The following is a 6,000-nucleotide window of genomic DNA, read 5'->3' as shown; positions in this document are numbered from 1 at the left end:
CGAACAGGAACAGACTAGACAAACGAAACAGTCCCGTCTGGTAACAAACACTGACACGGAAGACAATCACCCACAAACAAACGGTGTGAACAGCCTACCTTAATATGGTTCTCAATCAGGGGAAACGTCAAACACCTGCCCCTAATTGAGAACCATATCAGGCAACACATTGAACCCAACATAGAAACACATAACATAGACTACCCACCCAGCTCACGTCCTGACCAACTAAACAAAGTTAAACAAAGGAAAATAAGGTCAGGAACGTGACACTGGGAGCTGAATCTGAAGCGCAGCGGAGACATGCAGCGAGACAAAGATCCAAAACACACAATCAGGTCTACACAATCAAGTCTGAAAATGGCTAAATAGCAACACGTTTAAGTTTTGTAATGACCTTTAGTCAAAGTCCAGACCTAATCCCAATTCAGATGTTGTGGCAGGACTTGAAAAGAGCAGTTCATGCTTGAAAATCCACAAATGTTGCTGAGTTAAAGCAGTTCTGCATTGAAGAGTGGGCCAAAATTCCTCCACAGCAATGTGAGAGATTGATCAACAACTACAGGAAGCTTTTGGTTGTAGTCATTGCAGCTAAAGGTGGCACAAGCAGTTATTGACCCCTCCTGTCTCAGCCTCCAGTATTTATGCTACGGTAGTTTATGTGTCTGGGGGCTAGGGTTAGTCTGCTATATCTGGAGTATTTATCCTGTCTTATCCGATGTCCTGTGTGAATTTAAGAATGCTCTCTCTAATTCTCTCTTTCTTTCTTTCTTTCTTTCTTTCTTTCTTTCTTTTTTTCTTTCTTTCTTTCTTTCTTTCTTTCTTTCTTTCTTTCTTTCTTTCTTTCTCTCTCTCTGTGGACCTGAGCCCTAGGACCATGCCTCGGGACTACCTGGCAGGATGACTCCTTGATGTCCCCAGTCCACCTGGCCGTGCTGCTGCTCCAGTTTCAACTGTTCTGCCTGCGGCTATGGAACCCTGACCTGTTCACCGGACGTGCTACCTCAAATCAAATAAAATCAAATCACATTTTATTTGTCACATACACATGGTTAGCAGATGTTAATGCGAGTGTAGCGAAGTGCTTGTGCTTCTAGTTCCGACAAAACAGTAATAACCAACGAGTAATCTAACCTAACAATTCCACAACTACTACCTTATACACACAAGTGTAAAGGGATAAAGAATACAGTGGGGAGAACAAGTATTTGATACACTGCCGATTTTGCAGGTTTTCCTACTTACAAAGCATGTAGAGGTCTGTAATTTTTATCATAGGTACACTTAAAGACCAGAGAGCTGACCAGAGAGCTGTGTAAGGACATCAGGGATAAAATTGTAGACCTGCACAAGGCTGGGATGTGCTACAGGACAATAGGCAAGCAGCTTGGTGAGAAGGCAACAACTGTTGGCGCAATTATTAGAAAATGGAAGAAGTTCAAGATGACGGTCAATCACCCTCGGTCTGGGGCTCCATGCAAGATCTCACCTCGTGGGGCATCAATGATCATGAGGAAGGTGAGGGATCAGCCCAGAACTACATGGCAGGACCTGGTCAATGACCTGAAGAGAGCTGGGACCACAGTCTCAAAGAAAACCATTAGTAACACACTACGCCGTCATGGATTAAAATCCTGCAGCGCACATAAGGTCCCCCTGCTCAAGCCAGCGCATGTCCAGGCCCGTCTGAAGTTTGCCAATGACCATCTGGATGATCCAGAGGAGGAATGGGAGAAGGTCATGTGGTCTGATGAGACAAAAATAGAGCTTTTTGGTCTAAACTCCACTCGCCGTGTTTGGAGGAAGAAGAAGGATGAGTACAACCCCAAGAACACCATCCCAACCGTGAAGCACGGAGGTGGAAACATCATTCTTTGGGGATGCTTTTCTGCAAAGGGGACAGGACGACTGCACCGTATTGAGGGGAGGATGGATGGGGCCATGTATCGTGAGATCTTGGCCAACAACCTCCTTCCCTCAGTAAGAGCATTGAAGATGGGTCGTGGCTGGGTCTTCCAGCATGACAACGACCTGAAACACACAGCCATGGTAACTAAGGAGTGGCTCCGTAAGAAGCATCTCAAGGTCCTGGAGTGGCCTAGCCAGTCTCCAGACCTGAACCCAATAGAACATTTTTGAAGGGAGCTGAAAGTCCGTATTGCCCAGCGACAGCCCCGAAACGTGAAGGATCTGGAGAAGGTCTGTATGGAGGAGTGGGCCAAAATCCCTGCTGCAGTGCGTGCAAACCTGGTCAAGAACTACAGGAAATGTATGATCTCTGTAATTGCAAACAAAAGTTTCTGTACTAAATATTAAGTTCTGCTTTTCTGATGTATCAAATACTTATGTCATGCAATAAAATGCTAATTAATTACTTAAAAATCATACAATGTGATTTTCAGGATTTTTGTTTTAGATTCCGTCTCTCACAGTTGAAGTGTACCTATGATAAAAATTACAGACCTCTACATGCTTTGTAAGTAGGAAAACCTGCAAAATCGGCAGTGTATCAAATACTTGTTCTCCCCACTGTATGTACATAAAGATATATGAATGAGTGATGGTACAGAACCGCATAGGCAAGATGCAGTAGATGGTATCGGGTACAGTATATACATATGAGATGAGTAATGTAGGGTATGTAAACATAAAAGTGCATAGTTTAAAGTACCTGTTCTAGACCTGCTGTTTTCAACTCTCTAGAGACAGCAGGAGCGGTAAAGATACTCTCAATGATCGGCTATGAAAAGCCAACTGACATTTACTCCTGAGGTGCTGACCTGTTGCACCCTCGACAACTACGGTGATTATTATTATTTGACCATGCTGGTCATTTATGAACATTTGAACATCTTCGCCATGTTCTGTATAATCTCCACCCGGCACAGCCAGAAGAGGACTGGCCACCCCTCATAGCCTGGTTCCTCTCTAGGTTTCTTCCTAGTTTTTTCACCTGCATTGCTTGCTGTTTGGGGTTTTAGGCTGGGTTTCTGTACAGCACTTTGAGACATCAGCTGATGTAAAAAGGGCTATATAAATACATTTGATTTTGATTTGATTTGAAGAGGGCAAATACTTTTTTTACACAGGGGCTTTAGGTGTTGCATAACTTTGTTTATGAAATAAATGAAATTAGTATGTAATTGCTGTGTTATTTGTTCCCTCAGGTTCCCTTTCTCTAATATTAGGTTATGTTGAAGATCTGATAGAGAAAATCAGAATCATACTTTTCACGGCACTGAATATGACCATGGCCAGTTCTGCTGTCTTGTAGGCCTTGCTTCAATTGAGAAATGTTGATCAAATCAGCTGTCCCAGAGCTAGCAAACCTTAATCAACTTGTCAATTAATACAATATTAACACCTATGGAATATTAACAAATAGCATGGCAAACCAGAATAAAAAAAAACTGTAATTGTTCTTGAAAAGGTTGTTTGTAGAGCCTTTGAGATTGGGCTCCTGAGTGGGGCAGCATTTTAAAGCACTGCATCTCAGTGCACGACGTGTCACGACAGTACTTGGTTCAAATCCAGCCTGCATCACATCTCATAGGGTGTCCCATAGGGCGGGGAACAATTGGCCCAGCGTCGTCCGGGTTTGGCCAGGGTAGGCCATCATTGTAAATAAGAATTTGTTCCTAACTGACTTGCCTAGTTAAATAAATAAAAATATAGAACCATTCCCCATGAATGTTCTATAAAGAACAAATAAAATGGCCTTTGTTATGGTTCTTTATAGAACCTTAGGGAACAGTTCTTTATAGCACCGTAAACGTTCCAGTTAGAACCTTATGAACATGGTTCTTTATAGGACCTTACAAAAAGGGTTCTGTATAGCAACACAATCTGCTATGGTTAGCCTACAAGCCAAATAACCCTTATTTGGCACTATATATAACGTTTTTTTTCTGTGTGTATTTATGAAAGAATAACATTATGATTGAGGGTATAAATAATTAAACTGGGCCATTTGAAAACATGAAATTAACACAAATAAAGCAAGTGGCATGTGAAATGATATTGCAAAACTCTGACTCAGACTTTTGCAAGTGGCCTGTGTGTCGCCCTCGCAATTTTACGGAGGACCGAAAATCACTTAGTATTTGGCTGTTAAATGCAAGCATGTTCAATCTTGAATCACTTAAATATATTTTATATTCAAATATCTAGGCTTAATGTTTTAACTATGACTCCAAATGTGACATTTCAACCAAGGCATTTGGCATCATCTTCTGAATGCGCGCCTATAGACCCACTTATCATTTCATTAGGCTGTAAAAAAATGTCGTTAGATTGAATGTGCGACAAAGAGGACGATAAAGCGCAATATGCGGTCAATGTTGGTCAAAGTTTAGATGGAACCCTGACTATAATAGTGTTATACTAGCGAATGAGCGCTTCCTCCCAGTCTCTCACTGCCTGTCTCTCTCCTGCGGTTACCGAGACGCAGGCTGGTCGTGCCACCTAAATACCTCAACCAGCTATCTGCTGCTCTGCGTTATCCCCTCTGTGCCGCGGTGTACAGCTTGTGTGATTGTTGCAGAGGATTAGGCTACTCGTTTCTACAAGGTTTTGCTCGGAGCGCAAAATTATCCGGTATATGTGTTTTGCCAAAAATCAACTAATTCTGAATTGAACAGTAGGCTATTGTTATAATTAATTTGTCCTTGTATGCTTTTAATCCTGTGCCATTTTCAAGTATCTTAAGGAAGAATGGAAATCGATTCAAGTAAGGACGAATTACGATAGATCAGAAATATAGGCTTACAGTAAAATTGAGTGAGCGTTCGAGTTTGATTGAATTAACTCAACATAGCCTACATTTGACCAGTTTCGCTGCACCAATATAGTGCCCGTCTTTCAAACTGCTGAGAGACTGGAGAGGTTGTCTCGCACTGAGTGAGTCGCTTTGGAACGCGCACTATCCACAGAGCGAGCCGGTGATGAAAAAGGTCGGGATTGCGATCAGTAGGCTAGCCTATATTGGAAATTAAAAACGATTTTGGAATAATGGTGAAGTGAAAAAAAGAACGCCGAAGATGCAACATCTCCTTGGTAGAATACACGATGGACAAACGCCTGCCATGAATGGTAAGAAAATCACCTGTCCGTTTTGGGTGAGGTTTCATCATTATCAAGTCGTTAGAATGGCACATTGAAAAGTCCATTCATTTGTCTAAACATACTTTCTCATGCCCTTATGCATAGTACATTATCATCAACATTTTCTATTAGTTTGTGGCAAATCATGGTGCCATTATTGGCTAAATATTTTGATGTTAGATGGAATTACTCTTGTTGTTGTTTAGGATATACTTCTGCATTATATCATTTTTCACCCGCGCCCCTACCCTAGTCGCATCCATGCCCCATGGATAGGCTATTGTAGCCTGAAACATTAACTAATATTCAACACCCATGATCAAACCCGAATGTAAGATAACAATACCCATATTCATTCAGATTTTCGATTATTTAATAGAAAGGCAAAGATACAAGTATACGTTTTTAGGGGACATATGAAGGGAGAATGAAATTGGACATTATTATTATCTTAGTATGACCCCAGTGCAGATGAACGGCAGTTATTGCATGACTAACGAACATTTCTAAATGCATGTTACTGACTATCTGGGCATATTAACAATTTGGAGCCATATCTGACCTTAACATATTAACCAATTTTGCACTCTCCTGTGCATGAATGCATAATACACATGTGACCCAGACTAAAGAGTGAACTGCTTGCATGGCTGGAATGTCTGGTTACCTTTCATCAATCTATTAAATAGGATTAGTCAACTTGGGAAAGGAACACTCCTGGATACTGTGTTTATGGTACTTGCAGAGTAGCCCTAGTATTCACTAGTTCTTGAAAAGGACTCCCTATTTCACATATTGAAGTACTTCTGGGAAAGTAATCTGATTCAAAGTGTGCAGTCATCCTGAATAGGATGGGTTCCATTTAGTGGTGTGGATGGAAAGAGCACCATTGAAAAG

At 41.5% G+C, this 6,000-nt stretch overlaps 1 protein-coding gene across 2 annotated transcripts in view; it reads left to right on the top strand.

The window, feature by feature from the left end:
- The first annotated feature begins 4,274 nt into the window (after positions 1–4,274).
- The window catches only part of LOC129817278 (leucine-rich repeat and fibronectin type-III domain-containing protein 2-like), a 259,863-nt gene continuing 258,137 nt past the window's right edge, over positions 4,275–6,000 (top strand). For both annotated transcript variants that reach the window (XM_055872373.1, XM_055872372.1), the window contains exon 1: positions 4,275–5,091. The gene's annotated coding sequence lies outside the window, so the exon portion shown is untranslated. The remainder of the gene's footprint in view (positions 5,092–6,000) is intronic.

Source organism: Salvelinus fontinalis, chromosome 20 (assembly GCF_029448725.1).
Source record: "Salvelinus fontinalis isolate EN_2023a chromosome 20, ASM2944872v1, whole genome shotgun sequence".
NCBI lineage: Eukaryota > Metazoa > Chordata > Actinopteri > Salmoniformes > Salmonidae > Salvelinus > Salvelinus fontinalis.
This window is presented reverse-complemented; position numbering and strand designations above follow the sequence as displayed.